We start from the raw sequence: 9,331 nt of genomic DNA on the forward strand, positions 1-9,331 counted from the left end.
TGGTCCACTGGCAGCCAATGCAGCTGCTGTAGTAATTCGGGAGCTGCAGTTTTTCTGTCTTTCTGTAGTACAACGCGGGCTGCCATGTTCTGTATTTTCTGGAGTTTGTTTATTTTGTCCTTTGTGAGACCAACAAACAGTGCATTGCAGTAGTCCATTTTCGGGAATATCAAAGGTGTTACCGATTTGTTGCAAGTTTCCCTATTAATAAATGGTCTGATTGTTCTGATATTTCTTAGAATGCAGATAGCACTTGTTCTCACATTGTTAATATGTTTGTTCATAGACAGATCACTCTCTAAGGTGATGCCGAGATTTTTTGCTGATGTTGTGAGTTGTATTTTGTCATTATCGTTGATTGTCAGTGCCAGTGTAGATGGATCTGTCTTATTATTTGAACTAGCAATGAATAAGGCTTCGGTCTTGTCGCCATTTAATTTTAATCTATTTGCAGACATCCATCTCATCACATGATTGATGCATTGTTCGTAAACAGTTATCTTTGAAACTATATCGGATTGCAAACACATGCTATATATCTGGGTATCGTCGGCGTACATATGGTAAGCGAGAGAATGTTGCTCTAAGATTCTCACAACAGGGGAAGTGTAAAGTACAAAAAGGACTGGACCTAAAACGGATCCTTGAGGTACACCAAAATGAATGTCACGCTCTGACGAAGTTACTTCCCCAATTAAAACTGATTGAGTTCTTTGAGTAAGATATGATGCAAACCAGTTTAGAGCAGTGCCCGATATGCCGAAAGTAACTTGTAGCCTTCGAAGTAGTATGGCATGGTCAATGGTGTCAAAGGCCGCCGAAAGATCGAGAAGACTAAGGATGGTGGTTTTTCCTTGATCAATAATTTGCAGCAAGTCATTTGTGATTCTCATCAATGCTGTTTCTGTGCTATGATTTTGCCGATAGGCCGATTGAAAGCACTCATCGAGGTTATTATGTTTCACGTGACAAGAAAGTTGTTTTAGTACAATCTTTTCTAGAATTTTGGAAATGAATGGTAGATTTGATACAGGCCTAAAGTTTTTAAAATCATCACTGTCAAGTCCCGCTTTCTTCAACAATGGCTTCACCAATGCTTTCTTGAAGCTTTCTGGAACAACTCCCTCCCTTAATGATTGATTAATCAATTCAGTGATGTAAGGTGCAAGTTCATCAATACACTCCTTCAAAAGGGATGTTGGTAAAGGGTCGAGCCTACATGATTTGCTAGGACTAGAGAGAATCGTTTTCTTTGTGTCATTTATTGAAATTTCTTTGAAAGATGTTAAGGGTTCACCATAAAAAGAGGTATATTCTGCTTCTGTTTCGTCTGTGTCAAGTTCACTCCGTATCGTTGTTATTTTATTCATGAAATACTCTACAAAGCAGTCCGCGAGTTGCTTGTCGTCAGTGTGGTGTGGCAGGCTTGTTTTGATCTCTTTGCCTAGAAGCTTATTTGAGATTTTATAAAACTCCTTCGGACTTTTTATGTTATCAACTTTATCAAGATAGTAGATACGCTTTGCCTTAATTGTCACCTCTTTGAGTCTATGTTTGAATGATATGTAAGTTTCCTTATCAATTGTCAGGCCAGATTTTTTTCCATTTCTTCTCCGCTTTTCTTTTCTCTTTCTTTATACGTTTTACCTCCAAATTGTACCATGGTGATTCTTTTCTGATGTTCACAGATCTTGTCGTGAGAGGTGCGTGCTTATCAATAACACTAATAACTGCTTTATCAAAATTGTCACCAGTCACTTCTTTCTCACAATGTGTAGTTAGAGAGTGAGAGAGGTCCGCTTTAAATAGTTCTATGTCAATTTTCTTCAAATCTCTCGAAACAACTATTTTTTTTTTGTTTTTGTGTCGTGTACTGTCCCCCTCTGATGCCAAAAGATATTAAATGATGGTCTGAAATGCAAAGATCATCTACATTGATAGGTGTCGCTAGTTGCATGTCAACGCTGGTCAATACCCAGTCAATAATGTGTCCACACCGATGTGTCTTTTCATTGACATGCTGTGTCATGTGATGTGACGAAAGTAGTTTATTTATATTTCTTATATCCGGTGTGTCTCGATCAAAGTGTAAGTTGAAATCTCCAACAATAATATTTTTCTTTGACTTCATGTCAAGGCGAAGAAGGAAGTCCTCTAATTCATCAATAAATAGTGATGTTTTTAATCTATTTTTTGCACTGGGTGGTGGCCTATATATTGAATGAAGCTTGACTAAGTCATGTTTAAAATCAATGACCATTCCTACCGATTCGAATGCCGAAAAATTGTTGACATCATGATTAAATTTGATGGTCAAATTTGACCTATAGACAACTGCAATTCCTCCCCCTCTCCTTCCTTTTCTCGGAAATGACTGAGTTGTATGTGTGAGTGGTGTTAAATCCGACACAATTGCTTCATCCCCATTCTCCTTTAACCATGTTTCAATTATTATTAGAATGTCAATAGATCTCTCCTCAATCATATGTTTAATGTCTAATGTTTTATTGCGGCAAGACTGGGCGTTTATTGTCGCCACTTTTAAAATTGGAAGTGATTTCGTTTCACTCATAAGTGGTATAATTGTCTGTGTGGTAGGTGGCCGTGGTGTTTTATTTTTAGGGGTGGGCCGATGGCCACACTGTGTTGCGATGGCCCTTTGTTTTCGTATCCCTCCTCGACTCAATCGATGTTTCGGTTCACTTGTTTCAACACGGTATTTGTATTCGCTTTCATAATCATAACAATAATTATCACTTTCAAAAACCGCGTGTATCAATCATGCAATCCGGAGCTTGTCGCATTCTTTTCAGAGCGAAAAACTACAACTATGGAAGAGCTAACGAAACATGCTGAATAGTACACAAGCGCACATCCACTGAAGCCGCTTAGTCGCATTACAAACGAACCTTACTATACATCAATTGCTAAAAGCGTGAGTCAGAAACAAGACCATGAATTCCAAATACATGACAAATCTGATTCAGAATATAGCAACCGATTTCAACATCGACATCAACAGAGAAGTCAGTCAGCTAATTTCAAAACATGGAATAAGCCCAAAGAGCAAAGCAAACACTTTAACGCGAACAAACCCACATATAGCGCAGTGCTCAGTCTCGAACCCAACTGTTCAGAGATAAAGAAAGAAACAAAGTCACGTGCCAAATTTGTTCAAAACTAGGGCACACAGTTGATGTCTGTTACAAAATAGTAGGTTATCCTAAAAATAGAAACAACAAAGTTCAACGTGCTGACACAGCTAATGCTTCAATAAACACGACTCACTCCAAACAGCTGCTCCAATCAACAGAAACCATAAATGTTTCCTGTTTAAATGGAATGTCTCTACTCACACATATATGCCGTTCAGGTTCAGTTAAGCTTAGGAAAGGCAAAATAAACGGGTTAGAATGCGCTACACTTAGGGATTCAGTATGTATAGAGAGTATGCGCTTGGCTAAGAAGCTCATAACATTGCCATCAGGAAGTATAACGGACCAACACACAAAACTGTGTGTATCCATGAACGTTTATAGTCAGGCTAATACAATTAATGGAGCATTACTCATAAACGCGGATGGCATAAACAATAACAAAGACCTGAGTGACGTCAACTTCGAACTATCTATACCGTAGGTGTTAGGGCTTTACTAATCAAAGATGAAGATATAACTGGAAGTAACGTTCAGTAATTTACCTTGACTGTACACGTTGAAACAGCGTTGGCATCGCAAATGTTTCCATAGAGTCACCACATGACACAGGCAAAGTAGAATGTTGTCTTTTACAAAATTCAGTCGACGATTTGATAAATTGGTGATATAAAAGGTGTTAATTACAATGCCGAAAACTTTGAAGAATTACAACATACAACATACAACTTTTGCCGCTATTTGGTCAAGTGGTATGACATTCGCTTTCGGGTCGGAAGGTCCTGGGTTCGAGCCTCGCGCTCGGCGTATAGTTGAAATGTTGAAAAAGGCTCTTTACTCACTTTCTCTCACCGCACTTAGGTGTAAAATGAGTATCTGGCTGTTAACAGCGCTGTATTTGTCCGAAAAATTGTGATATCGCCTAACAGGCGTTATGCTCAGTCCTACATGTTAAATGTTGCTGTTGACCAGGAATCACTTGTAAAGCGCTTTGAGCACATTAATGGATATTGCGCAATATAAGGCTCTTTTTTAAAACTTGCGCAACAAATAGCTTCCCCAGCAGAAACGAGATCTATGATCAAACAACAAGAGTCACCAATGACTTTTTCACTAGAGCCACAAAACTTTGGTCACAATGATTTTGTTAAGGCCTGTATGGAAGATGATTCCTTAAAAAGTAACATTAAGATTTTTGACACAAACAACAAAATCAAAAACCGCTTGCAATATTGAAAACGATGTACTGTATAGATCAATGATAAAAGGCAGTAAGTGATTCAAACAAATTGTAGCTCTTACGCCCTACAGTGACAAAATACTAGCTATTCCACACGATTCAATTGTTTCAGGTCATACCGACATGTTAAAATAATCGCTGGAAAATTCACGTGGCAAATGTTAACAAAAGATGTTCGCAAATACGTTCTGTCTTGCCATAACTGTCAAAAGCGAGTTGGGAACGGTAGGGTACTGGATCATTGGATGATGATATGATGGTATATAGTAGTGATGGTGATGGTGGAAATGATGGTGGTAATGATGGTATGATGGTACATTGTAGTGATGGTGATGGTCGTAATGATGGTGGTAATGATGATATGATGGTACATAGTAGTGATGGTGATGGTGGTAGTGATGGTGGTAATGGTGGTATGATGGTACATAGTAGTGATGGTGATGGTGGTAGTGATGGTGGTAATGGTGGTGGTGGTAATAGTGATGATTGTGGCAGTAGTGATGATGTAATATTATGATTATTATTATTATTATTATTATTATTATTATTATTATTATTATTATTATTATTATTATTATTATTATTATATTATTATTATTATTATTATTATTATTATTATTATTATTATTATTATTATTATTATTATTATTATTATTATTATTATTTTTATTATTATTATTATTATTATTATTATTATTATCATTATTTTTATTATTATTGTTGTTGTTGTTGTTGTACGTATTGTTGGTTTTTACGATTGTTGTATTTTTGTGTGGTTATTAATGGTATCAGTTTATTTTTTGATTCCATTGACCATTTTCTTTGTTCTCCACTTCCATGTGTGTTGTCATCAAATTGTTGATTTATTGGCGAAAACTTAAGATTGAATAAACTTGATGTTTACAATTGATAATTTGGATTATAATGCAAACTTCATATAGCTAACAAAAAGAATAAATCTATGGTGACATACTACAAGATCTCTGTGATAACTGTGGAAATTTGGGACAATATCATTGAATAGATTCTGAGAAACGTTTGACACAGTGTCTCATACCTCTAGAAAAATGACAAATTAATAAAAATAGCTATAATATAGCTTTCCACTTGTCACACATTTCTTACTACCTGTACCCTTTTCGAATTGATTGCCTGCCTTATTAGTTACTTTGTGATGTTGGACTTCAATAATATTACTTCTAAGTTAATAAAATGTCGCTTTCCACTAAAATATCAAAATTGATTTTTATGAAATGATTTTCCTAGCAGTTAGACCCAAACCGCCCCTTATCAGTTTTATGTTCTGAACCAATATTAACGTTTCTAGATTTAAGTAAATCGTTCTATGTTAGACCAGATGCATCTTGTAACGGAATTTCAGCCATTTTCCCGCCCAATCGCTCGACACGCATGTGACGTCTGTGAGGCAAGGCTGCCGGATGGCCAGACTTCCACCTGACTAAATTCGATTTAAAAAGTGACTAAATAGATACTCGCACGGTTTTCGCTACAACGTCTGACACCCTTAAAAACTAATAGAATTTACCAAAAAACAAAATTGAATAGACTAGGATAAAAGTCACTGAGAGAAAAATAAATAAATAACATTTAATAAAAGAAATACAATTCTGTCTTTGGCCACACGCGTGGCAATCTGGCATCTTAGCCGCCAAAGTCTATGTTTTGGCATTTTTAATAGGGGCGCTGAGGTTGTCGCAATTGTATTTTATCTTCCTAATCAGTTGATAATTCGACTTTTTAATATTCTTTGACCCCTTTGACATAGACTCGTCCAATTTCTCTTTTCATCACAGTAAATTAACACGCACACCCTTTCTCTCTTTCACTCTCTCTCCCTCTCACTCTCTCTTTCTCTCTCTCTCTCTATCTCTCTCTCTCTCTTTCACTCTCTCTCTCTCTCTTTCTCTCTCTCTATATCTCTCTCGCTCTCTATCTCTCTTGTTCTCTCTCTCTCTCTCTCTCTCTCTCTATATATATATATATATATATATATATATATATATCTCTCTCGCTCTCTATCTCTCTCTCTCGTTCTCTCTCTCTCTCTATCTATCTATCTATCTATCTCTCTCTCTCTCTGAAGTAACATGCATAAGACTTGGTCTCACGGACTATTTTGATTGATAATAATTTAGCAGGCATTTTTCACGTCATTTGGATGGGCTCTTAACACAACATGACACTTCGGAATTGTTCCAAACGATCAATATTATTTATATTTTAAAACAAATAATTATGGTTGATATATTTCAATATCATATTCCATGTATTAAGCGAAATACAGCCAAAAACTAAATTAAAAGCAGAAAAAACCGTCCCGTATTTTCGGTATTTTTTTTCTCTTTGTGAGTCATCCAAATAAATGCATAACTTTTTTATTTATGAATGGAATTTCAAATTTCAAATAGATTTTTACTCAGTAGAGATAGAGCTTTGATTTAAATGTAGCATTTTCCCATAAAAATATTTAAAAAAATTTCATAGTCATTGCTAACTATTTTCAGTCTGAAATTATTCACCAGATATCTCTTACTGAAAATATTTGTTCTTGAAACGGACCACAAACCCCTCACATACAATAAACACAACAAAGTGAACAACAGTAGAGTTTTAACGTGGAGTTTATTTCTGAAAAAATGTCTCATGTTTATTATCTCATATTCCCGTTTGCAAAAACATCCATGCAGATTTACTATCGCGATTGGTGTAATGCGTAGTTTTGTAGTGTGTAGGTCATGGTCATCGAGGCAAACAACTGTGGCTGGTTTTATCTGTATACCCCCCCCCCCCCCATCATTATCGTTTTAATGATCACTTACGCCTTTGTCAGATTAACATGTGTTGCAGTTGCGTGGACGTGGGTTGGCATCGGTCAGGCTGACACTGACCATTACAAACTTTAGTCCTGTTTCCTACCTTCATTGATTGTACCATCTAGCTATTTGCGTCCATATTTTAATGAAGATATGTCATGTCTTTCAGTGAAATAATAGAATCGTATGAAATATGTTATGCAATGATTGCAATAATTATAATGAATGCATTGTTTTACATTTCTTCCTTTTTTCAGTAAAGTATTATTGAGTATATATATTTAAATAGCTTAATTTACATCAAAGGGAATTGAGACCTGCTTAAATTAAAAGTGACATATCTCGTCTATTTATAGTTTTCATTTCATCAGGAAATTTCATGAAGAATTATCTTAACGCCCTGCTCATTATCCGTTTGAAATTCATGAATATATGAATTGAATTATTTTCTTTGTCTAAAATATTCCAATTCATTTAATAATTTTAACTGTGATCATTTAGAAATGTATATCACGATTTTTGGCAAATCATAGCCTTTTAGCCACATAACTTGAATCACCTAAATCGACTTTGTTCTTCTGAATATTTAATAATTGTTACTTCAACGTTTCATACAGCCATAACATTAACCCTCTCCTTCCCGATGGTTTTCAGGATTATCCCACAATGGCAGGCTTAGCCAACAGAAAATTTGATTTTTAAGAACTCAAACAAACTCTCTACAAATCAACTGTATGTTTTTATTAATTAAACAAAGATCAGTCTTCGATGTTTGTGATGTACAAAATAAATCTGAATAAGAAACTTGTATATTGTGTGGTAACAATAAATGTGGCGATTTTGTTGGAGTTGGTAAGGAGAGGGTTAACGGGTTTGTTAAATAATTACAAGATGATCATTTTCCCTTTGTCACTGCAGTTCTCCAGGATTGATTCTGTAGCATAATTCTTTTTAATGATTAATTCGTCACTTCATAGGGAATGAGATTAGCGGAAGAGTAGTGTCCCTTGATTGGACGTCACCGGCGGAAAAGTTACTAGAGAGAGAACGTCATGTTGGTTGTGCGCATGCGTCTCTCGTCCTCTGACGTCAAATCAAGGGACACTACTCTTCCCTATAGACGTGCTATGTTATTTGTGTTGTTGGCTTGAATCATGTCGATGTATACAACTCGATTAGGATTACACACTTAGTAGAATCTATCCGTTTACCTGGACCAGTGTCGTAGGTGATTCCTTGAAGTCCCAGTTCAATCTAGATGACGTCTAATATGACGTAATAAATATTAACACAATTCTATACTAAAGAGTTCTCCTCGCTCATGAAATCAACTCCCTACTTCTACTTCTATTTGACCCCAATATGAATGTTATTTAGTTTATGTTATTATATCATTGTTTTATATTATTTCCGTATTTGACAAAGCATGTGGATGCATTATAACATATCTTGTATTAATGACTTTATGTTTAGTTATTACATTATTGTAATATGATAATATTATGTTGATGTAGTATGTATAATGTTTCATTTGTATAATAATGTCACTGTATTATTGTTTCGCGCATTGAGCATCACCCAGTGATGAAAATGCGCGTTATAAATGTCATGTATTATTATTATTATTATTATTATTATTATTATTATTATTATTATTATTATTATTTTATTATTATTATTCATTATTATTATTATTATTATTATTATTATTATTATTATCATTATTATGATCATTATTATTATTATTATTATTATTATTATTATTATTATTATTATTATTATTATTATTATTATTATTATTATTATTATTATTATTATTATTATTATTATTATTATTATTATTATTATTATTATTATTACTTCTGACACATGAAGTCATGCCACTATCAGTATCAATAGTACTAAACTGTCACTTCATTGTCTCGATCTATCTTCCTCACATGAGCACCACCGCCGCAGTTACAGTCTTGAACTCCTAAGTCGACCCCGGGACCGAATTCATCCACTCCCACATCAATTCCACCCAGCCAATACTACCACTGGCCAGCATCAACTACCCTGTTGTCTGACTCTATTACATATAGGCTGAAACACATTTATAT

The sequence above is a fragment of the Berghia stephanieae genome, chromosome 15 (genome assembly GCF_034508935.2).
Source record: "Berghia stephanieae isolate SIO BIC M18660-M18661 chromosome 15, UCSD_Bste_1.3, whole genome shotgun sequence".
Taxonomy (NCBI): Eukaryota; Metazoa; Mollusca; class Gastropoda; order Nudibranchia; family Aeolidiidae; genus Berghia; species Berghia stephanieae.